Here is a 25,657-nt window from a genome sequence, read left to right on the forward strand (position 1 = left end):
ACCGCACATTACTCCAAAAACACATTCTATTAATCGTCATGCTCTGGAAAAGCTTTTGTTGAAATATTCATTCCACGCATTTAAAACACATTGACCATAATATCTGATAAAATGCCTCAACGATGGGTATGCCTAATCTCCAATGAATATAAAAAGCGACACAGCATATGTATTTGGTAGTAGAGAGAGTGTCGGTGTATTAAGCTGCCCTTCTTGCATCAAGCAAAATACACTAGAAGAATAAAATCTAGCACCTTCCTTTTCCTTCCCAAATTCTCCGACATCCATTACAATGAACTAACCCTGAGGATCTGCAACTGCTTGTAGTACGATTGAATGAAAATCTTTATAAGTATAAAAGATTGTCCCAGAATTTTCTGGGCGTTTTAGACGAACGTGTTTCCTGTCAGCATCACCAGCTGCAGTTGGAAAGTTCTGTATGTTATAAAAATCATGTATAGTATCTAAAAAAAAGACACTCGCATGTGGCGCGGCTAGCCAACGGCCTTCCCGCAGTGGTAAACACCGGTTCCCGTCAGATCACCGAAGTTAAGCGCTGTCGGGTTTGGAAGAGCATCCGGTCTGCCAAACCCTGTTGGCCCGCGGAGTGCACTCAGCCCTTGCGAGGCAAACTGAGGAGCTACTTCATTGAGAAGTAGCGGAACCAGTCTCGAAAACAGACATACATCAGGGAGAACGGTGTGCTGACCACATGCCCCTCCATATCCGCATCCAGTGATGTCTGTGGGCTGAGGATGACACAGCGGCCGGTCGGTAGCGTTGGACCTTCGTTGTCAGTTCGGACGGAGTTACGTGGAGTGGCTGGAAGCAATCCCACAGCATTTTTGTAGTTGATTCCACAATACTTGCAGCGGTTGTGAATCTTATGGTGAATGTCAGAGCCATGTCTCGAAAACTTCATCCGGTTTCTAGGAACATGTAACAATTCTCGTTTTATCAGATATCGATGGCCCTTAAAAATGACGTTATTTCAGTGGAAAAATCTGTAGTAGCTTGAATATCGGTTAGATAAGGAAGTTTCGACTATTAATCATATGGCAAAATATTCTTCGCTTTGTGTACTGTCTTTTTCAATACTCTTGTTTCGATATCTCAAAAGTTTGAGTTTTGAGTAATGTTACAAGTACCTCATTCTGACTTCTACACTGGCTCTCGAATTCGGGGCGAAGTGCTTTACATACGATCAGTTTTCTCGCGATTGGCGAAAGTGATATTTTTCTAAATTTAAAGAACAATTCTGTATGTTAGCTACATTTCATTGGCAGAAGCATATGACCTGACGTACACCAAACACAAATTCATAGCGACCCCTATTTTTCAATGCAAACTCCACGAAATTCTTGCTGTAGGTTACTCAATTTTTAAGTATCGGAATAACTATTAACGAAATGATAGGCAGTTCATCATGAACCTGACGAATAAAGCTATGAGATACTCGAGAATCTTAATTTTTTATGCAGCAATTTCTTTAAAATCGTTTGAGAAAGATTACAGATCGGTCGGCATGCGTGGCTGCAGTCCAGGCAGTCAAGCTAGCCTGCGAACTATTGCGCCGCTCTCTCCTCGACTATACGCAGGCATGAAGCAGCGCTGCAGCAGCTGCCCGACGCACAGCTATGTTCTGCGCTGTTGCACCGCTGCACTACAATCCGGGACGAATGCGAAATTGACTACTAAATGTCACGAGATGAAGGCCCGCCAGTATAGACGGAGGTAAGCCGGCCGCAGTGACCGAGCGGTTCTAGGCGCTTCAGTCTGGAACCGCGCGACCGCTACGGTCGCAGGTTCGAGTCCTGCCTCGAGCATGGATGTGTGTGATGTCCTTAGGTTAGTTAGGTTTAAGTAGTTCTAAGTTCTAGGGGACTGATGACCTCAGATGTTAAGTCCCATAGTGCTCAGAGCCATTTGAACCATAGACGGAGGTGGGGAGTAATGTGTTGTCAGTGCAGAAGCAGTAACAGCAGAATGGATTGGTCAGGAGAATTCAGTTCCTTCGAACATAAAATACTCATTAGAGCTCACCTGAGTAATAAATCAGAGATATTTCAACCACTGTAAATGTAATGGGTCGTTGCCATGGGAAAGTGTGGGCGAGAGGTTTCCTGCTTGAGGTGGGTGGAGGTGCTGACGACGTAGGGAACCAATTTGTTGTCAATACTCTTTGTTTACGATCATACATGATCGTAGATCTGTGCATCTGCAGCAGGCGGGCAGTATACGGTGGGCGGCGACGAACCAGACGGCAGCCAGGGCTAAGCAGGGGAGCCTAGTAGGACCACGGAGGATGAGCAAGTAACTGCCGTCTGGTAAGCGGCGGCCGTTGTTGTGCGGTCCGGAACTGACGGCTAGGCCTTAATCGTGGAGACCCTGGGCAGATGCAGTCAGATAGCGGACGCTGCTTCAGGACACTGAGACGGGAAACGTAGCAGCGTCATAAATACGGTGAGGACTGAAACTTCCTGGCAGATTAAAACTGTGTGCCGGACCGAGACTCGAACTCGGGACCCTTACCTTTCGCGGGCAAGTGCTCTACTGGCAGAAGTAAAGCTGTGAGGACGGGGCGTGAGTCGTGCTCGGGTAGTTCAGTTGGTAGAGCACTTGCCCGCGAAAGGCAAAGGTCCCGAGTTCGAGTCTCGGTCCGGCACACAGTTTTAATCGGCACACTCCGCTGCAGAGTGAAAATCTCATTCTGGACAGTGAGGACTGGTGCGGGCTGTACGTCACAGTAGGGCCCTGCGGTGCCGATGACGACACTTTGGTGTTTATATACTACGGCCCAGCTCCGAGTCTGCGGAAGAACCGTGTTTCCGTGTATCTGGGAACCTTCTGCAGCGGAGGCCCATGACCGGGGTCCAGCTATTGTAAGTGTGGCACTCAGTCAAACTGCCAAAGCTTCCTGAATGCCGGTCGATACCCAGGTCGTTGGCACGCGAGCGCAGAGGTACGGAAGGGGCGGCATCTGCTGAACTGCAGCAACAGCGATGCCCAGTGGGTAGACGGTTGTTGCCACCTGGTTACAGTTCTGGTCTGCTTTCCATGCTGCTGGAATTCCAAACCGCAGCATTTACCCCATCCCTATATTATTCCGCCCATCCTCGTATTATTCCGGGTCTCGAGATAACTTCGTAAGGATCTGGCTGCAACAGAGAAACTGATTTTTCCATAACCGTTTCAACACTTTACATTCTACTGCACAGAGTCGGAGTAACATACATTTTCCATAACATTTCTCCATGGTTATCTTTCTTCCGCCGTTGACTGTAGGTATTTAATAATTATTTATTTCACTTCACTATTGCAGTTTAGGTCTTCGGGTCATTATCAAGTGGTGCAGAAAAAGATTTTGCTAAGCCCTTTCATGATAACTTGTATCCACGTCGGAAGATCTTGGAAGTGTGACATTTGCTGAAGCAAATTTTTTTGTAATACCACTTGATAATGGCCGATAGGCCTAAATTGCAATACTGAAATGAAGTAAATAATGTCTTTCAAAAAAATTCAACGTGGCTGTGAACCCCGACGATGAGAAATTAATATTACATTACGTACACTGTATATCCCTTCTCACGCTCAATGACGCAGCTTCTAAGTTCACGTTTTTTCACAACATCACTCACTGTGGTTGAGTCACTTCTTCACTGGTGCTGACACGACTTCTATGGACCCGCAGATTGAAGGAAGTTAAGGGTGGGATTTGGGCGACTCTACAGATGGGGTGGCGGTACCCAGTTCTTATTGTTATCAGAATTACGTAGGCAGCTATGTGCTCAGAATTACGTAGGCAGATGATGTGCTAGTTCGTATGGTAATTAGTCGTTGGCTGTTTTCAGTCCGTTATTTCTTCACGTGGTCGAGAACGTGTTCCATCGTCACAACCCTTTTCGTGCTGCTCTCATCAGGTTCTACGACGCAAGAAGTGGCGGGTCTAGAGTGCCATTTAAGCAGGTCAGGTTTTCTTCCTTGGCCAATATTCCGAAGAGTAGGTCTGGCAGGTAGATGAACGAGTAACTGTTGATTAAGGGTGATGATTCCAGTGATGATGGCAGGTGACCAGTAAGCAATTCCCGAGATGTCGCATTGTGTGCCATTTGTAAGCAGTCCCTATCCCTCCAGTTCTATTCGCTGTGAGCCGCAGGTACAAATGATAAGTACCGGTTTTCTTGCTGAGAATAGCCAGGCTGACCCTATCTTTTGAAAGAATTCGGTTTAGATTGTAATAACGTCCCTGGAGCACTCGGTCGCTGGCTTCTCGAAGCGAAACCGTGTGTACTCGCATGACTCAGGGACTGTGTGTATTCTACTTGTGGGCAAACAATGACATGCCCGCACTGCAGTAATTTTGCGATGGAGGACGGTACTTCCTTAAATCACTCATCATCTTTTAGTACGCTGCAGAAGTTTTGCTTGGAAGCCCTTACACATCCTCCACTCAGTACCGACCTCTCCCTTGCGATTTCCATATTTTTGTAGCCCTGAAGAAAGACATTTGCGGCTATTAATTTGCTTCGGACGAAGAGGTGCAAACCTGGATACAATAATGCTTCCGTAGGCAGCCACAGATATTTTTCCATGAAGGCACTGACAACTTTGTCTCACCGTGGGATAAGTGTGTCAAGAGTTACGGCGATTACTTTTGAAATAATAAACAGACTACTTACTTTTTCCATCTGTCTTGTTTTCACCCAGTATGTGGTAGGCCTACTTATCGTTCATTATTGAACCACTGACTCTCCTTATCTCAAACCACTTGGCTTTGCGACTGAATTGTTTCACAACATTTGCGGTGGACGATATAGCATTCTTTATTTTGTGTGTCCCTTAATGTAATTACAAGTTGCAATTTTATAATGAGTACTTTAGTCTACTTTGTACCTCTATGTAAGGCATTCGTGATTTACTTTTAATCAGCTCTATGGACGATGTTTGGGGTTTAAGATAATGCGTTATACATGTTAGTGTTTCTTAAAGTAATGACGAGTTGTTATTGGTCATTTGCCATTTCAGTTTATGTAACCCACTCTAAACTCCACATCTCTGAAGACATTTATTAGTTATTTCGAGTGTACTTTTAATTTGTATAATTTACACTACATTAACTGTGTCTTACGGCATTTCTTATTTTGTTTTATGCAGAACCATATTTTATAATACCCATTTTAATTACTCTTTCCAGAGTTACTCAGTAACGCGCTCTGTAGCGTTTGAAACAATCCGATTAACCTCCTTCCGTCACTAAGATCAAAAGGAAAACTATAATATGTCTAGATATTAATTATTACTTCGAGACAAAATGCACCGACTCGCTTTGTGTTAGGCGTTATTACTTCATTTGATTATGACGCATCAAGAAGATAGCGTGGCATAATAACGCGCGACTTCTGGGATTCGGCGAATTGAGTCTGCCCCAGATCGAATCCGTCTCACAGATTTACGATGAGCGCTGTAGAGTGGGCCTAGCTGGACATGGTCTTCAGGGGGGTTTTAGGGTATCACATCTCGGTAATTACGAAAATTCGCCGGCGGGCATGGAACGCGATGAAGGCTGCTAGCTTGCATGGCTACATCCGCAGTCACTACAATCGTCTCTGCAGCGTTATCTTTACAAAGTCGCAGGACTACTCCCACCTTGCCGGCGAATTAGTGCTTGCTGCCGGACTAGAAAACTATCCACGCCCTGGCCCTGCCTTCAGTTGATTGTTCGCTGAATTCCGTATCGCTCTTAAAAGTGATTCGTTGATTTAATCTGATTACTGGTAGTATAAATCTTGGGCAATATCTTGACCTTATCATTGATAAACACTTGGAACGTAGCATCAGCTGATTGTTCCTATTCTACAAGTACACGTTAGTACTGCCTCTGACCGGGTATCCCACCATTTTCAGTTTTCATTGGTCATGAACCATAAGTGCAGTGGCTATACGACCCCTTCTGCATAGTATAAATGGCTCCGAGCACTATGGGACTCAACATCTTAGGTCATAAGTCCCCTAGAACTCAGAACTACTTAAACCTAACTAACCTAAGGACATCACACACACCCATGCCCGAGGCAGGATTCGAACCTGCGACCGTAGCAGCCTCGCGGTTCCGGACTGCAGCGCCAGAACCGCACGGCCACCGCGGCCGGCTCTGCATAGTATAGTTCAATCAGTCCGTGATCAGAGTGCGCATGAATATAGCGTTTTGGCACCCGTTGTCAAAGGGAATATACCAGATGCTTCGAGAAGCCACTACTGAGAAACCTGAAGAGTCAGTGAAACGCCTCACCTAAGCATTTGGTGGGAAGAACCGTTTCTCCATCTGCGGACGCGCTACGAGTCACGCAGGCCACACAGGAATGTGCCGTTGTTCGTTACTCCGTTTTTCATGCAAGGCAATGAACAGGCACAGAGTAGAAATTGCTGATCAGAAAGACCACTTAAAAAATAAAAATTAAACGGAGCTTATGCAGATGCTTCATCTGGGCATCGGTATTATCCCTTAGAATTAAGAGACGAAAGTAATACGATTCCTAGTTAAGTTAATGTGTCCTATAATCAATGAAAAGGTACAAAGAAACAATTTACTATCACTGCCATCTTCCCTAGAGAAATTTTCCACAGGCCAAGAGGCGTATAAACATCATATAAGTAATGGCACTGGAGGGGACACTAGCTTCAATCCAAGCACACTTAATATCCAACGTGATACAAAATTGGCCTTACTAAGAATTTATAAAAGAATCGTTGTGAGCATAAATTCGTTACCGTTATCATACAGCTGCTCCGGAATCCAAATGCCATAAACTCACTTCCTTTAATTGGAAATGTACTGACCATTAAGTAACTTGTAATACCACTCAATTTGATGACTAATAAGGATGAGACGATAGTGTTGTTGAAGCCAAAGACACGACTTTCAAGCAATCAGCTATGGGAATATTAGAAAAAATTTCAGAAAATTTTTTCACTAGTACTAGCACATTAGGTAAAGCGTACGCCAAAAACAGGGTTTTTTTCATTAATGCCATCACGATAAATCATTAATAAAGGCAATGCTGAAACACACATTACCAACAAAGAGCGTACACAGTAGGACAGAAAGTGATCGAAGCAAGTGTAAATTGATGTAACACCTATACAACTCACACTAAAAGGATTCAGGATTCACATCACCGTTGGTGTTATTAACATGTATCGAAACAAATGTGTGTAAATCATAGTGTAAACGTTGTAAAACAGTGATTAAATCAGCACATACAAGTTATCATAAACAAAATAGAAGTTTGCAGCACCAAAGGATGTGTAACATTCTGTACTGCGTCAAATCATGCACACTTATGTAAGAGGAACTGGGAGTTTATATACTGTAAAAATAAGATTAAAATGAAAATATGCATATTAACACAACTGTGATGCTATACAACTCTATGCCAGGTCATATAATACAAAACCTATTACCAAGACCCAAATTAATCAAGGGAGAACAACTGACACAAAACTGTTCACACATGTTTACATTAAAACTAACTTCTAAGTTATTAGGAAAAAAAGACAGATAAAGAGAAAGACACACGTATAAAGAGAGGGATGGATGGATGGATGGGGAGAGAGAGAGAGAGAGAGAGAACACAACTCGGAACAAGTCGTTAAAGACAATATTGCTGAAAAGCATATCATAATACATACAGTAACAGCAATAGTAAATAGACACATAAAATAAGCTCTGTAAATCACAAGTGCGTCATCGGCATTTCAATAATGTATACTCTAAGCAAGAGAAACTCGTTTGTCTCAAAAATCGAATTCATATGACAGATACACCACAGGCCTTAACTGTTACATATTGCCTCGTAACTGTAGCAATACACTACCATACGAGATTAGCCACATTTGAGTTTGGCTACTCTCATGACGATGGCACTGTTCCAAGCATGGCATGTTTTGGTTGACTGGTAGTCCTGGAGCTGGCAGTCATTCGTATGGCATCCCTTTGACAACATACTGTTCAAAATCTAAGTGTTCATCAAGAATTAAGGGACCAAAAATGAATCTTGATTACACGGTCTCTCACATTCTTCCATGTGGCTACAACTAATCTTGCTGCCACGAAAGTTCAGTAACTGTCCATAAAAACAGCCATTGCAAATTTCATCCATCACACCGAAGTCCATCCATGGTCGTACAAGAATATTGGGAGTGCAACCTTGTTTCCAAAGACTATGCTGTGGGAAACAACCCATTTCCATACATTAGAGAGTAAATTGGATCGCTGGAATTTGCAATCTAGTCCCAAAAACCTAAATGAGTCTATTCCCAAAAACCTAATTGTGCTTGTGGCTGAGTCTCTTTTTGTGGACCACATTGCTTGACATTGACAGCTGAATCAAATGTTAATGTTGCAAATCGCACATCACATCATGCTTAACCTAGCAATGCTCAGAGTGAGTAATTGTTCAGTGTGTACTACAATATAGTTCAAGAGTTGTAAAATTCGATAACATGCTTCCCACTGGCCAAAGAAATGGAAAAATGGCTGTCGCCACTAACGTCCGTGTGTTGCAGCAGTAATGACTCTTAAAACGCTAGAGGTTCAGTGAAATACAAATTACATAATCATCTCCTCTCTTAACTGAGACCAGGTGGATTACAAGCAACATCGTTAGCTATAGCTACGGCTGTCACACCTTCGGTTTCAGTCAAGTGGAATGGCTCCATTAGACCACTCCCAGCCTGTTTACAACCAACATCCATTGAGTGGTGGGTCTCGTTTTTGTTGCAAGACGACAAAGGGTGTAGGCAGCTGGTTCCTTTGAAGACTGCTCGCCTAACAGGTCCGGGGGGCGAGTGTGGGTTGTGTTGGGTCGGGAGGGGGGGGGGGGGCGGTAACGATGCGGTGGCACTGATGTAGCAGCTTACCTCATTCGCTCCGGGGTGCCGGTGTGTACGGTGGCTAATTGAGAGCCAGGCATTCGGCAGTGTGTTCACCTGGGCACATGCTTCGAACGCCGGTGGAGGGGGGACAGCTGATGCCCACTACAAAGTCGTCACCTGCTCGGCAAGATCGGACAGAATTCGCAGACTTCGCATTCGATACGTCAGTAGATGCTACCCCGTCACCTGCCGTGACTGGGATTCGGCTCACGTGACGTCAGTCGTAAATCTCTCATGCCGCGCCGACACAGTATGAAATATGGTTACAAAACTCAATAGTATTTGTTCCTCCATCTGCTTACATTCTCAACAGTGCCCCCAAATCTCTCTCACAAATTATAATAGTTCAGAGAGTGAAAAATAAGAACCTAGGATCCTAAAATTCACAAAACAAAGTAACTTCTCATCATACAATAAGAGGTGAAATACATATTAAAATTTACTAGATTGGCAAGGTATACTTTACCTTACATGTTGCCCTCTGCATTTACGACACCAGATATATTAGTGAGAAACATATGATCTCAGTATCTCAAACTACAAAACATGTTGACTAAATGAAAAGTCTAGCGAGACAGAAACAGAATACATCAGTCAACGCTATTTATTATTTCTGATAATAATCAACTGAATACAAGGGTTTAGTCGAGATGTTGTGGGGGAGGGGTTTAAATCAACTACTGCCGTTGCGTCATGCTATTAATGGGCAAAAACTAGTGTGTACCACCTCTCGATACCATAGGCATGGTATGCTATCCATAACCTACTAGTCCCAGTATATTATGGTTACGTAATTCATATATTTGTGCAAAGAGTGAAGTCCATCTACAAACTCTTCCAGACTGTACACCCAAACAACTAACTGTTGCAATGTGAATACCATCCTTCTGCTATGGCTGCGGTATATCACTATTGTAAACGTTTGTTGGCGTCAATCATCGATACAGACGTCAAGGTCAATTGACTTGCTTACAGTATTTATCTCTTCCACAAGACTTGTAAAATTAGCTCATTTCTCAGGGAATACGTTTGGGTAACGAACCTAAAACAAAACCAAAATCACTATCAAACTACTTGAAATCTAACAACATAGCAAGACGCATTCATCTCCAGTCACTTCGCTAATGTGAGGATCGAGACATACGTCTTTCCATCATTTCGATGCTCACGACATTTGTTTCCAGTTAATGCATAAATGGTAACCTTTGCTTTTTTTTCAGGTTCTCAGCACATTCGTTCATTCATAGTTTGATGTCGCACTGCAAACTATCAGTTCTTCCAGGCATCTGTTCCCCTTTTCGTCAGGGTACTTGTTCCTTACTGTAATAGACAGTTCAAGTTTCACCATAAATACAGGATAGAAATCAGTCCTGGCAACCATCTATCGGCTTAATTGCCCTTAGTGCTTTCCTAGCGTCTAGAATGTCGGCCTACGGCGTACCTCACGTGTAGCCATTACCCCTCCATCTGAACTTTGTAACGTTCAATTTGAACTGCAAACACTCAGGCTTGGGCACGACTCTTGAGTTAGTCCTGTTAAGGATTTCAACTAAAGGACGAATGTCAAAGGTTCGAATAAGACTCGCATCAACAACCAAAATTTTAGTTGACTGAACATAAAAAATATGAAAAATTTGGCAGAGTACCTCAGATACAACATATTCTGACACGGACAAGATTTTGATACTGCTAAGGAAAGTAACCACTTGTCTCTGACTACAACCCGTTACCTCATTCCAGGAGTTTCTTTAAACTATTAACATGTTGTACTGCTTTAGAGTGTCTGGTCCTCAAGGTCATTGTATCAACACAGTTTGGGTAAACAACCCATTCGACTCTGAAACGAATTCCATAACGTTATCAAATTTGCTACAACTAAACTGATGGATCCTCGACCTTCAGTCCAATAGTTAAGTTAGGCTTCCTTATCTTTCCTGTCTGTTTTTCCTTCCTTTTCTTTGGTTGAGTTCATGACGTATCCACTGCCAGTCTTACGATACCTTGGTGCTTATTCCTGCGAACATAGGGGTACCCCACTTCCTTTCTTAAGTCTATCTATTCTGGACATATTTTTGAGTAAAAGACTACAGCCGTCCCTGTACCTCCATGAGGAAGTTTACTCATAATGGTATGTGTGTCCAGAAGATAAAGTTTCTACTTCAATTGTTGTTTGTGACTGTATATGCGGCATAATTTCACCAGTTCATTTATGGTTCTCTCAACTGGGCTCAAATTCCGGTGGTATCGGGATGTAAATAAAGGGACAGTTATTCTTTGCCTGCCAATGCGGCCCATTGTCCAAAATAACATTTTCCACGTAGCGTATCTCCACCATAAATTTGTTCGAAAACGCCTGTGCGACTGATTGTGCCATCGCAAATCTCAAAGGAGTAAACGTCACATATTTAGAAGTGAGTTCTACACTGACTAACACATACCAAATTCCACGTGGCGTACATGCTACTGGCCTAAAAGGGTCTACTACGATCAGTACTCTCAGCTCGTTAGTTACAATACGAAATAATTCGGCCCGATGCGATGTTGTTGAAAATAAATGTATAAAACAGCAACACGTCACTTTTATGAATAGTTATTTATTAGTCCATGATCCGGTTTTCGAACCTTTTCAGGTTCATCTTCGGAAAAATTTCTGGAAGTTTATTTACTATTTCTAGTATAATGCTGGGTGCTGGCTCTGTTCAATGGCTCTGAGCACTATGGGACTTAACTTCTAAGGTCATCAGTCCCCTAGAACTTAGAACTACTTAAACATAACTAACCTAAGGACATCACACACACCCATGCCCGAGGCAGGATTCGAACCTGCGATCGTAGCGGTCGCGCGATTCCAGACTGTAGCGCCTAGAACCGCTCGGCCACTCCGGCCGGCCGCTGGCTCTGTGACAAGGTTTTGTGAATTAGCATGTCTTAGCTGATGCCAAGACCCTTTGACCTCTCTTCTCAATGTTGCAAAAGAATGCTGATTCATTTTGTATTTTAAAACTCTTCCTATGTCTGTAGTGCACATAGCTTATGTGTTCATTCCAGACAAGTTTATTAACAAACTCGTCTGGTACGTGAAGGACCTAGTCATCACTACTTAAGTCCCTCCTAGGGAACATGATACCATTGCCTACCTTACAGAAAGTCCTAACACTTGCCTAGTTACCGTCATAACACTTCTCCTTTATTTCCTTCAGTACAGGATATTTTTCTTGTGTCCCAACCACATTCCTAAGAGTCATCCCAACCAAGTTTTAGAAGGGGGCTGGTTTGAAGTACATAACATCGAAACAGTCATCTCTCGACTCCAAATTCCTCTCTTGAGTGAATCCTGGCGGAGACCTTGACGGAGCATCTGCCATGACGTTTTCTTTTCCCTCTGTGTAATGTAGTGTACTGTGAACCGGAGTACTTGTAACAGTAAGACGCAGTGTCTCAGTTAACTATGCGACTGTTTTGCCGACACCAGAAATTGTAAAGCACAATGATCACTATATACTTCCGAAGAGAAAACAACGAAAACGAGCAAACGCCAACACATTCGCTAGAGCCTTTCCTTTAGGCTTTGTCCAACATTCTACTTGCAAATTTGATTGTCTTTCACACAACCCAATCATTTTGCAACTCTCTTTGGAACAGATGTACACCAAGACCAACCTGTGAGCTGACAGTGGTAAGGCAGTAATCCTTGTCTGGGTGGACTAGAATGGGTGCCTCCAAGACAGCCCTCTTTTAGTAATTCAAACTATTGGTGAGCCTTTCCATTCTCATACCGTGTTCTTGCATGTGAGGTAGCACAACTCCGGCATCTTTATGTCACCTGCTATGAATCTTTTATAAAAATTTATTAAACTGAGATGTGCCTGGGCTTGTCATTTTGATCTTGGGGTTGGATAATCTCTCAATGAATGAAACTTATCATGGTCCTACCCTATCCCTGCAGGAATGATAACATGTCCCAAAAATTTCACCTCAGAACAATCCAAATCGGGTTTTGAAAGGTCTATAGTGATCCCATAGTTTCAGAAAACTCCAGCATTTGGTGCAAAGTCCAGTGACATTTCACTAATAAGCACGTCATCCACATAAACAGTTATCCCCAATTGAAGGTCTTCTGGAATGTCATTGCCTAGACCTCGTACACAGGCTGCAGACGACACGTCTAGGCCGGACGGCAGTTTCTGGAACTCAGTACAACCAGCAAAACAGAGAAACGCTGTGTACCTTCGGCACTGTGGATGAATTTGAGTCTGACTGTAGTTGGCTCTGAGATCTACTGAAGTACGCACTTCCACACGCTGAAAGCGCTAGAGGAGCTCCCCAGTGGTCTCAGGTCAATCTATCTCTGTCTCGATTACATTGTTAATCTGTAATGAATATTAGACTAAACGTATCGATCCAGCCTCCTCCTGCACACAGTGAATGTGGCTATTATAGGGCGATGCAGCCGGCTCTTTTCACCTTGATCAAGCATAGCCTGAAGTTCGGGTTCTGCGCTTTTCCAATAAGACTTGGAAATGGCATATTTTGGGGCGGCAAACCTGAGGTTTTCCTTCACCTTAAATCTATACAAGAAATAGGAAACAGTCCCCAGGCTCTAGGAGAAGAGTAACCGCTGTGAGTACAGAATATGTCTCAAATTTTCCCTGTGCTCAATGTCGACAATATGCCTTAATCTCTTCTTCAGTTCCACTCATCACAAGATTTTCTACTTGTGTTCTGTTGGCAAATATTAAACCTGAATAACCCGTATCTCTTGTTTATATTCCAGAGCAGTTGTCAGACTAATCTTTTAGTAGTGCCATTTATATGCAAGTCTACGAATTTTTCGTTTAGATTTATGAGTGCGGAGTGGCGAACGTCTAAGACAATCCAGGCCCAGGATTAAGCCAACAGTCAAAAGGGGTACAGTTAAATAGTTAGTTCTAAGCTCTGATGACTAGCACCTAAAAGAGATTTCAGTTTCTTTCCTTACTGTCACAATTTTGGCATTCACTGCTTCTCTGATTCTCGTGATTTGCAAGGGCAACACAGGCCTATACCTCCCACAATTTTCAAATAGCTTCTCCCTCAGTACAGAAGTATGAGAATCAGCGTCTGTAAGCCCATGAAAAGGTTTTTTTTTCTTTTTGTACGCTGAACTTCGGATAGCTTACTGTCACTAACTTCCATTACGTCTCCGACGTCTATATACTTAACAAATATTTGCGTCTCCCTCCCCTAATATTTCTAGTAAAGTTCTTTCATTATGTGGCTTTCCCTTAATAGTGACATGGTGCCGGGGTTCAGTGTCTCGAATGCCCGGTCCTCTCTCTCCAACTTCATCCATTCGGGCCTAACCAGGTCGGTCCTAGTTTCTTTGCCCATCATACCTGTTATGTGGCTGACCTGAGCGTGACCATTCATTTCCACTTCTTCGCCCATTGCTACGTGTGAAGTAATGTGGCTGATGACTCCTTTGTGTCTCATGTAATTGACGAGAAATGCCAGACTGATTTCTCTCTGGTGATAATGGTGGGCATAGTACCACGTTTCGATCGTAGCCTGATTTCTGGAGCAGAGACTGATGTCCTCGAATATCTCTCATATTCCAGCGAGGAATCATGATTTCTTCTAGCACTGTGTGAGGCAACTTGGTGGAACAAATTATGATCAATGCGGGAGGGCCGTATGGCACATCGACATGGTTTCGTTGCACCAGATCCTTGAAATATAGCATCGGATTCTGGTGTGTCGCATCATGATAGTGGTTGGAGCAGGCAATAGTCTTCATAGAGACGGGGAATTCGATGTAGGTGGTGACCTGGTAAAGATACACTATGTGATAAAAAGTATCCGGACAGCTCCAAAAACATACGTTTTTCATATTAGGTGCACTGTGCTGCCGCCTACTGCCAGGTATTTCATACCAACGACCTCAGTAGTCATTACACATCGTGGGAGAGCAGAATGGGGCGCTCCGCGGAACTCGCGTACTTCGAATGGGGTCAGGTGATTGGGTGTCACTAGTGTCATACGTCTGTACGCAGGATTTCCTCACTCCTGAACATGCCTAGGTCCACTGTTTCCGACGTGATAGTGATGTGGAAACGTGAAGGGACAAGTACAGCACAAAAGCGTACAGGCCGACGTCATCTGTTGACTGACAGACAGTTGACAGTTGAAGAGGATTGTAATGTGTAATAGGCAGACATCTATCCAGACCATCACACAGGAATTCCACACTGCATCAAGATCCACTGCAAGTACTATGACAGTTAGGCGGGAGGTGAGAAAACTTTCATTTCATGGTCGAGCGGCTGCTCATAAGCCACACATCACGCCGGTAAATGCCAAACGACGCCTCGCTTGGTGTAAGCAGCGTAAACGTTGGACAAATGAGGTCTTATGGTCTGGTCATGTTTTTCATGGAGGGGGCTTGCACACCTTGTTGTTTTGTGTGGCACAATCACAGCATAGACCTACATTGATGTTTTAAGCACCTTCTTGCTTCCCACTGTTGAGCAATTCGTGGATGGCGATTGCATCTTTCAACACGATCGGGCACCTATTCATAATGCGCGGCCCCGTGGCGGAGTGGTTACACGACGGTAACATCCCTGTAATGGACTGTCCTGCACAGAGTCCTGAACTGAATCCTATAGAACACCTTTGGGATGTTTTGGAACGCCGACTTCGTGCCAGGCCTCAGCGACCAACATCGATACCTCTACTCAGTGCAGCACTCCGTGAAGAATGTGCTGCCATTCCCCAAGAAACCTTCCAGCACCTGAATGAACGTGTGCCTGCGAGAGTGGAATCGGTCATCAAGGCTAAGGGTGGGCCAGCACCGTAATGAATTCCAGCATTGCCGATGGAGGACGCCACGAACTTTTCAGCCAGGTGTCCGGATACTTTTGATAACATAGTGTAGTTACTCAAACTGATTGCACTAATGTGCTTTTCGTGCAACTGTTCCAGCTCCATGATCGACCTCATCTTAGTGCTACTGTTAGGCCTGTTAACATGGGGCTGGAGAGGGAACTCATGGCAGTGGGCATGGGTCACATTGCAGTGGTGTCAACTGAGTCCACCAATAGATCAAGTTTCACTAGGCATGGCCTGAATCTCAATAAGTATGGGAATGGGATGGCTGGCAAAGCTTATAGGTGACAGTGTAGTGGGTGGTGGTGGTGGTATCACTCATCGAAACATTCCTGTAGTAGTTAGTGTTAGAGCTGCACCTGTTTTAGATTGAAGGCAGCTGATAGGTATATCTGCTTAAAGGAAGTCCCTCTAACTAAGGAATCACTTTCAGTGAACGTCATGTTTCGAAGTAGAGAAGGAATTAGCGTATTTCATCAAAATATGAGAGGTATTAGAGACAAAGCTAGTGAACTGCTTATAGATGCTGACTCTGAAATTATTGGTATATCGGAGCACCATTTAAATAATTTGAAAGTTCAGAGGCTTCATTTACCAGGATACAGATTAGACGGCTGTGTTGCAAGGGGGTCATTGCGGAGTGGAGGAGTGGCAGTGTACGTAAAAAACGCTATTCCATTTGAATCCATAGACGTGTCATTACACTGCACTGAACAGATATCTGAATATTTCACAGGGCAGTTGAATTTAGTAAGACTAAACTTCTAAATGTTGTTGTTTATAGGTCCCCTAACTCTGACTTCAGAGCATTTCTGCTCAAGCTAATGACGATTCTTGATTCACTTGATACGAAGTATCAGAAATTGATTGTATGTGGTGACTTCAATATTAATTTTGTATGTGATTGTGCAAGAGAAAGGATGTCGGTAGATCCCCTAAATTCATATAATCTGATGCAGACTGTTTTCTTTCCAACTACGGTGGAGGGGAACAGTAGCACAACTACAGACAGTATTTTTATTCATTCTTCATTACTAGATGGGCATTCTGTTAGTGGAAGGGTGAATGGATTTTGAGACCATGATACACATATTTTAACACTAAAAGGTTTTCGTACTCAAACAAATATCACATGTAATTACGAACTATGTGGGAAAGTTAATGAAACAGCAATAGAGAGTTTTTTAAACGTGTCTGGTCTGGTCTGCAGCGCAATATAAAGTCAGTTCGTAGTAAAAATGTTTCTGTTACTGATAAATCAGATATATGTACAGTATTTAACAATTTTTCTAAGCACTGCTGGTGAATTAAATAAAAAGTTAGTTTCTACGGGGAATTATATAATTCTCTTGACAAATACATTTCCGCGATTCATGTCTGAAATACTCCTCTGTGATACAGGCAAGGATGAGATTGAGTCAATAACTGAATCACTGAAGACTAAGGACTCTCATGGATATGCTGGAGTGCCTAGCAGAATATTAAAGTACTGTGCTTCACATGTTAGACCTGTACTTAGCCATACTTGTAATTTTTTCTGTGGGAATGGTAAGTTTCCTGAACGATTTATGTATTCAGTAGTAAAGGCGCTTTATAAAAAAGGAGAAAGGGATAATGTAGAAAATTTTAGATCTATTTTTGTGCCATCAGTGTCTGTTAAATTTATTCAAAAGGCTGTGTATGTGAGGATAATTGATCATTTTATATTACATAATTTGCTATCAGATGTACAGTTCGGCTTTAGAAGTCAGTTTAACAACTGAAAATGCTACATTCTCTTTTATCTGTGAAGTACTGGATTGGTTAAACAAAAGGTTTCGAACGCTAGGCGTATTTTTTAATTTAACTAGGGGTTTGATTGTGTTGATCACAAAATATTGCTCCAGAAGTTGGACCATTATGGAATACGGGGAGTAGCTCACAATTGGTTCACCTCTTACTTTAACAACAGACAGCGGAAGGTTATTATTCACAGTGTAGAGAATGGCTGTGATGTAGGGTCTAAGTGGGGTACGGTCAAATTGGGGGGTGCCCCAGGGATCAGTGTTGGGACCGCTCCTGTTCCTTGTTTATATAAGTGATATGCCCTCTAGTATCATGGGTAACTCTAAAATATTTCTGTTCGCTGATGACAGTAGCTTGTGGTAAAGGTTGTGTGCTACATTGGCTCGGTTTCAAAGAGTGCAGTTCATGACATAAGTTAATGGCCTGTGCAAAATAAACTAACGCTAAATCACATAAAGACTCAGTTTTTAAAGTTTCTAACACGCAATTAAAAAAGAAACAAAAAAACGGCGTTTTAGTTTCACAGAATGGGCGTATGGTTAGAGAAACTGCACGGTTCAAATTTCTAGTTGTTTAGATATATAGTAAACTGTCGTGGAAAGCCCACGTTCAAGATCTTGTTCAAAGACTTAATGTTGACATTTTTACTATTGGAACAGTATCTGAAGTATGTGATCGTTCGACACACAGATTAGTCTACTTCGCTTATTTTCATTCGCTTATGTCGTATGCCATTATATCTTGGGGTAACTCTTCCCATTCTAAAAGGATATTTTTGGCTCAGGAACGAGCCGTTCGGGCAATAAGTGGTGTAAGTTCGCGTACCTCTTGTCGGCCCCTGTTCACTGGTCTGAGTATTTTGACATTGGCCTCTCAATATATATATATATATATATATTCTTTACTGTCGTTTCTTGTTAACAGTATCAGCTTATTCCCAAGAATAAGCAACTTTCACTCAGTTAAAACTCGGCAGAAATCCAACCTGCATTTGGAGCGGACTTCCTTAACTCTTGTGCAGAAAGGTCTGCAGTATACTGCTGCACCCATTTTCAATAAGCTACCACAAGAATTAAAATATCTTAGCAGTAATCCACGCGCTTTCAAATCGAAAATGTCGAATTTCCTCATGGCTCACTCCTTCTGTTCTGTTGAAGAGTTCATTGAAAAACTAAGCAGATTCTTACGTTATATTGTTGATTGAGTATACTTAAACTTATGGCTTGCTTTTTTGGCTTCAGAAACATTTTATTTATATCTGTTGTTACATTTCCTATGCCTATCAGCCTTGGGAACCCTGGAACTAGCATGACAGGTGAAATCCACACCAGTCAAAGTAGTGTGGGAATGCTACTACTTAGCGAACGACGCTTGAACGATGGTTGTGGTGGCTACCACCCGTGTGCGGCATCTGAAGTCAGTTGACACATGGAAAGGTATGCGTTGTCATATCAACAAATTCCGTCCGCGCCCACAGACTCCACCAGTATCCGTGATCCCTCCAGTTCTGGAAAGCCCATCCTTACTTGTCACACGACCACTGGCTATAACTTGTATTCCAAAACAGCAGCAGCGGTTCGTGTGGGCAAGGGCGTGAAGGTGGCCAATGTTGTCCTCGTCGCCGCGTTCCAGCATGTGATTCTGTAGCTTCCTCACACTAGCTAGCGGGCTTCAGTGACGTGACAGCAACTGTGCCGCCAGTTCAGCTTCCAAGTCATCGTCTGGGACGCTTCTGGCCATATGTGCCATTTCAAAAGGGATGAATCTGAAGCGCCAGCCCACCAGTTAGGAAAGCCCACCGGAGGTCACTAAGGTAGATGACGGCTGCTAGACGGTAGTGCTACGTCTGCGAGCACTAGAATCGCCTTTGCAGCACTGGCTTCGCAGGGCCATGTCAACCTTGCTGGGAAATTAGTTAAAGCATCCACGCTATAGAGCTAGCCATACCACAGTTTTTCCTTCAATTGTATATTCTCTGCACTCTCGTATTGTTCTCATTACACACAGTTGGTTTCGTCTTAGGTTTTGCTACATCTTCGGTTTTCGATCTTGGATTACTCTCTCGACAAATGACATTAGATACTTGGTAAACCGTTATCCTTACAGCTACTGTCTATGGCAGTACGGCTAACACATGGTAAAATGACTGTCACGCTGTATCTGTCAAGGTCACCGCACCTGCTGGTCCAGTCGATTTCGTCTAGATGTATGCAGTGCTTGGCCAGGAATGAAGTGGCAAATGTGGAAGCTCCAGATGGCAGGCGTTTGGAGAAAAGGAGCATTTCTGGCGCGGGACGGGCGAGTCATGAGCCATTTATAGTGTTGTTAGCATGCAGCATTTGCCGTAGCGGAAAGAGTTAAGAATTGTGATGGGAGGGACCTTTGGCTTGAGTACCTATGTGGGAACTATTGTTTACTTTCAGTTATTATTTTACTTGTACTGGAAACAAGTAGAAATAAGTACATTATATTGTATTTACTAATATTTTCGTAAGACGCATGACGAAGAAAGACAAAGGAACATTCTGAATGGCAAACAAATTCCAGGATAGGATTTAACGCTTACACGAGAACCCCATGCATAAAATTAGATTATTGTGTTACTTTACAGTTCATGATTTTACACGTGGCGGAGTGATATGCCCTCTAAACACAGGGGAACTTACTGTTCACTTGCAGCTGCCCAGGGCTGCTCCATTATCAGGATTAAACTAACGAAAGTGCTGTACACATTGTTTAGGAATACAATCCCTTCTTCGAAAATTATTTGCAGAGTCCTTGTCTGACGGTTATAGTACAATTCTCTCCTGGAAATTATTTGCAAACCCAAATCTTATTTTGTATTTTCTTTTCATGCTTCTTACAGATATGTTAACAAATACAGTATATATGCATTATTTCAGTTTATTTTTAGTGAAAGTAAAGTAAAAGTTGAACAGAAAAAAGTTTCCACAGCAGGATCCGATCCCAGGACCCCTGTATTACCGTTCCGTACTATCTGCGCTGTGCCATCTACTGCTTGGAAAGTATGCTACGTAAATGGTTCAGACCTCGCCTGACCTGCACCAAAAATGCTTCATTTCGTTTTGTAGACGCTTGACCGCCTTTACTTCTCACTTCTGCCACTTCCGTTTATGGCCGTGCTCTGCATAAAACATAAGTTTCAACGAAATCGGTGTTGGCGAATAGGAGTCCCTGTCGTCACATTACAAGATTACCATCCGATTTCTCCCGGTTAGCCGGCCGGTGTGGCCGTGCGGTTCTAGGCGCGTCAGTCTGGAACCGCTAGACCTCTACGGTCGCAGGTTCGAATCCTGCCTCGGGCATGGATGTGTGTGATGTCCTTAGGTTAGTTAGGTTTAAGTAGTTCTAAGTTCTAGGGGACTGATGACCTCAGAAGTTAAGTCCCATAGTGCTCAGAGCCATTTGAACCATCTCCCGGTCAGTATCTTACGATTTGCCATCTTACCGTGTGTATGCAAACTCTGACGGCTGTAACAGGTACACGTATGCTGTTGTTTAGAGCGTGCATGATGTTTCGTAAGGTTTACCGTCTGCTAATATTTAAGGTTTATCCAATAAGAACACATCCATCCACTTGTTATGATGTCCTCTTAACTTGCACCAACAAATCCAAACTGACCCCTAATCGTGATACCAGTCGTTAACTTTGAAATTAACAGCTTTCGTCTGTTAAGGGCACTTCTTCATTTTTGATAAGGTTTTCATTACCGGTACTACGAACACACTCTTCGTACTGCTCACTATTTATGCACTCGCAAGAACGCCGGTCTGTCCGTCCGTCCCAGTGGTCAACACTCAGAATAGCAACTCGATTGCCAATTATTGCGTCGATATTCCACCAACAGCAGGTGCTAAAATCCGACCTCAGCACCAATTTCTGATAAATACAGACTTCGTTGAGCGCCTAATAAGAAAAGGAACTAGATCGAAAGGAATTCAGTACATATTGTTTGCCCCTCTACTTCCTTGAGTTCTAAACAGTGGGCCATCGTTTATTCACTACTTTCACGTGATGAGCGGAGCGGCACAGTGGTTAAGGCACTAAATACGCATGCACTGCATCCAGATTCGTGTATTCTGTAGAATTTTTAACATATAACGTATTCTGCGATTGGTTCTTCTTCTATGATGCACCCGATTTCTTCCCCAGTAGACTACCTTTAATGACATAAGTGTTGACGTGATGCTTATGTCAAACACTGAATGTTCATTCTTGTGATGACTAAAACGCTATATCAACACTTCATTTGAAGGCGTGGGAGGTTGGTATATTCACTGATCTGGTGATACACAGAGATCTGGTGATATACAGAGATTAAATAATTAGGATTATGTTGTCTCAGAATATCAGCTCAAGGGTTTATTACCCTCTTGTTTACTTTATTAATACTTCTTTTTTTACAGTGTGGTACAAAAACACCTTACTTAGCTCAGCGATCGTGCTGGCATTGTTCCGACGGGATAGCTAGAACTGACTCGTGTTAAACCATTAGCGCCTTGAGCGTAGTATCGTAATCACAGTCTGCCATAAGAAACAACGAATTACACTGAAGAGCACAAATATAATACACTGAAGACCCAAAGAAACTGATATATCTGCCTAATATCGTGTAGGACCCCCACGAGCACGCAGAAGTGACTCAACAAGACGTGGCATGGACCCGACTAATGTCTGAACTAATGCTGGAGGGAACTGACACCATGAATCCTGCAGGGTTGCCCATAAATCCGTAAGAGTATAAGGGGCTGGAGATCTCTTCTGAACAGCACGTTATAAGGCATCCTAGATATGCTCAATAATGTTCATGTCAGAGAAGTTTGGTGGCCAGCGGAAATGTTTAAGCTGAGAAGAGTGTTCCTCGAGCCAATATGTAGCAATTCTGGACGTCAGGGGTGTCACATTGTCCTGCTGGAATTGCCCAAGTCCGTCGGAATGCTCGATGGACATGAATGGATGCAGGTGATCAGACAGGATGTTTACGTACGTGTCGCCTGCCAGAGTCGTATCTAGGCGTATCAGGGGTCCCAGTCACTCGAACTGCACATGCCCCACACCATTAAGGAGCCTCCACCATCTATTTTGCCTGTTTACATATCTCTGCATTTGAATACGCATACCTATACCAATTTATTTCGTGATTCTGTGTATGTAGGATGTTTCAGATGAGATGTTTTTCTCTGTACCTTACAAATAAATGAAATGAAGGAAAGTTGCTCTTACTGCGGAGCTATGAAGAAAGTTTTTTTAGTTAATTCCCAGAGAACTAAAGAAATGAATATATATTTCCTTAAATAGAACGTAATTTTTGTATCATGTAGCTGATAGATTAAATCCAACTGTGTAAAAGTGCATTTAAATCAAATTTCCATCCATTTTAGTTATGGAGTTAGAAATGTCCAAAATTTTAGATATGAATCCAACATTCTGCACATAATTGGCTTGTTCAAATAGCTGTTCTATTGGCGGAATAGCTATATAAATAATGTGTTCGGACGAGTGCCTATTTCCTGCATGCACAACTCGTAGCACCTTCTAAGCAACTTGCAGAAGAGATGTAAAGTTTTTAGTTTCACGGAGCAACAATATTTCTTGATGTCCTGTATGAACTAATGTGGGGTTGTGAGTGACATAAACACAGTTCTTTGAACATCTCAACAAAAAGAAATCTACTTGTGTTCAATCGGGTGACCTTACTCATTTGCTTATGTACTTTATCTCTCTTCCTTCTCCGTCAGTTAGAATTTTACCTGAAATAACCAAAATAATTATTGTAATTAAAAGCAGAAAAATGTATACGATTCATAACTAAAACCTGTCATTTTCTTACGGTTAGTGTTGTTTTTTTGTAGCTAATTTTTATTTTTAGAGGTGCAGCTGATGGTACATCGTGGCCTTATTGCTATTTGATGGGGAACTGTTTCGTGGCCCTTGTTTTGAGTGTAAAATGGTACGTCCAAATACTACTCCTGCCATAAACATTGTATATGCTATATATATTAGCGGCATGTAAAACTTTCTGTACATATGGATACAGTTTGGAGACAATGAATGTATCAGTATAACAACGCATCCCCTCGTATGCAGTATCTGTGATGCAATGGCATGTTGACAATAACATTTTTGGAAATGGACTGGTCTTCTCAGGGTTCCTACCTGAACCTAACTGAACACCTTTGGAATGAGTCAGAATGTCCACTCCGTTCCAGACACAAGTGTCCAACTTCACAAAGTTACTTGCTCTGATCTCAGTTCTTGAGGAAGAATGGGGGTGCTGTTCCCCCACAGGCATTCAGACACCTAAATAAGAGTGACCCCCAGTGAGTTCAAGCTGTCGTAAAAGCGATGTGGTGTTCCCCATTTTAATATCCACCAATATTTGTCTTGATATTTTTCGTTAGATAGTGTCTAAAGTGATTTAATGAACTGCGATACAGACTGAACAATGATCGTTCAAGTGATTCCCAGCGAAATCCATGATGTTTTTTTTCATATGTGTAGTTTCTTATCATTATTCGTACTTCTGCACTACTTTATGTAGCAGTAATAATAAAACTAACAGATAAAGACTGTCACTGGGTTTATTTTTCTTTACAGGTTACTCACATCAGGGAGAGCCTGTACCAGGACGTTGTAAGTGGCAAACATAACTTAAATTTTCTTTTATAGTCGCATAAAATCATACTTCTGTTAATGCAAACATTTAGCTTAGGCTACAGTGTGACTGGAATTGATATCGAATGCAACAAGAAGTTTACTGATCCATTTACTCTTTATTTCCACAATGCGTTTCAAATGTTTAAACGTTGATTATCAGGTGCATTTATTTGTATTAATATGGCATGTCTGTCTTTTGTTTCGACTGTTGCACTGACTAGTAAAAATTAAAACACAATTTCAGAAAATGGCTGTGTGGAGGCCTTTGACTATAAATTGAACGTGGATATAAGTTTGGAAGCAAAACAACTAAAACAGAATACCTCCAGCGTTCAGCGGCTCCTTTCTCTGTCGAAGTACATCACGTATAAACTAACACTTTGTAAACAAAGATGGTGTCTAGAGACTGATCAGTGCAAAGGACGTATAGTATAAATAGAAACACGGTTTCAAAGTACAAATAACATAGCAAAACAAAGTTATTATATTAGAGCATTGTGGAGATTCCACACGATGTTGTGCCTACCTTTGACACTGTCGAGCCGTCGTAAGAATGCCGTAAAATTCGTATTTCCTAGCTCTTTAGCGACTTTCAGGGCCTCACTCTGCAACATGGTTAGAAACAAAGGTACGGTTTTTCCCGCGCTCTTACTAACCATTCCCACACTATCTCGTTGATTTCTTCTTTTCACGTCTTCTTCGCCTTTATTTTCATTTGCTCGTTCCCTTTCATCCGTTCATCCAATATCTTATTTTCCTTTCTTAAATTGATGTCAAACCGCATTTGAAATGCAACATTATTTGGCGCTCAAAGAGCCTGCCTTTCTCATTCACCTCGATTACCTTAATCTTTTCGTTAAGTGTTAGGGACACACAAATCTTGTTCAACATCATGTTATCACCTAGGTGCTGCTAGTCAGCTGACACTGACATAAAATGATGAGATCCGAAGTGTGAAATAATTTGGGTGAAGGTCACGATTAAAGCACGCTCAAACATGGTAATTGGATGTCTCTATAAGCCCCCTGGCTCAGCAGCTGTTGTGGCAGAGCACCTGAAGGAAAATTTGGAAAATATTTCGAGTAGATTTCCCCACCATGTTACAGTTCTGGGTGGAGATTTTAATTTGCCGGATATAGACTGGGAGACTCAAACGTTCATAACGGGTGGCAGGGACAAAGAATCCAGTGAAATTTTGTTAAGTGCTTTATCTGAAAACTACCTTGAGCAGTTAAACAGAGAACCGACTCGTGGCGATAACATATTTGACCTTCTGGTGACAAACAGACCCGAACTATTTGAAACAGTTAACGCAGAACAGGGAATCAGCGATCATAAAGCGGTTACTGCATCGATGATTTCAGCCTTAAATAGAAATATTAAAAAAGGTAG

At 42.5% G+C, this 25,657-nt stretch overlaps 1 long non-coding RNA gene across 1 annotated transcript in view; it reads left to right on the forward strand.

Moving 5' to 3' along the window:
- LOC124723184 overlaps positions 1-24,241 on the forward strand; it is a 131,796-nt gene extending 107,555 nt beyond the window's left edge. Inside the window, exon 5 of the long non-coding RNA XR_007006531.1 lies at positions 24,206-24,241. This is a non-coding gene — a long non-coding RNA (uncharacterized LOC124723184). The remainder of the gene's footprint in view (positions 1-24,205) is intronic.
- Positions 24,242-25,657: the final 1,416 nt, after the last annotated feature.

The sequence above is a fragment of the Schistocerca piceifrons genome, chromosome X (genome assembly GCF_021461385.2).
Source record: "Schistocerca piceifrons isolate TAMUIC-IGC-003096 chromosome X, iqSchPice1.1, whole genome shotgun sequence".
Lineage (NCBI taxonomy): Eukaryota > Metazoa > Arthropoda > Insecta > Orthoptera > Acrididae > Schistocerca > Schistocerca piceifrons.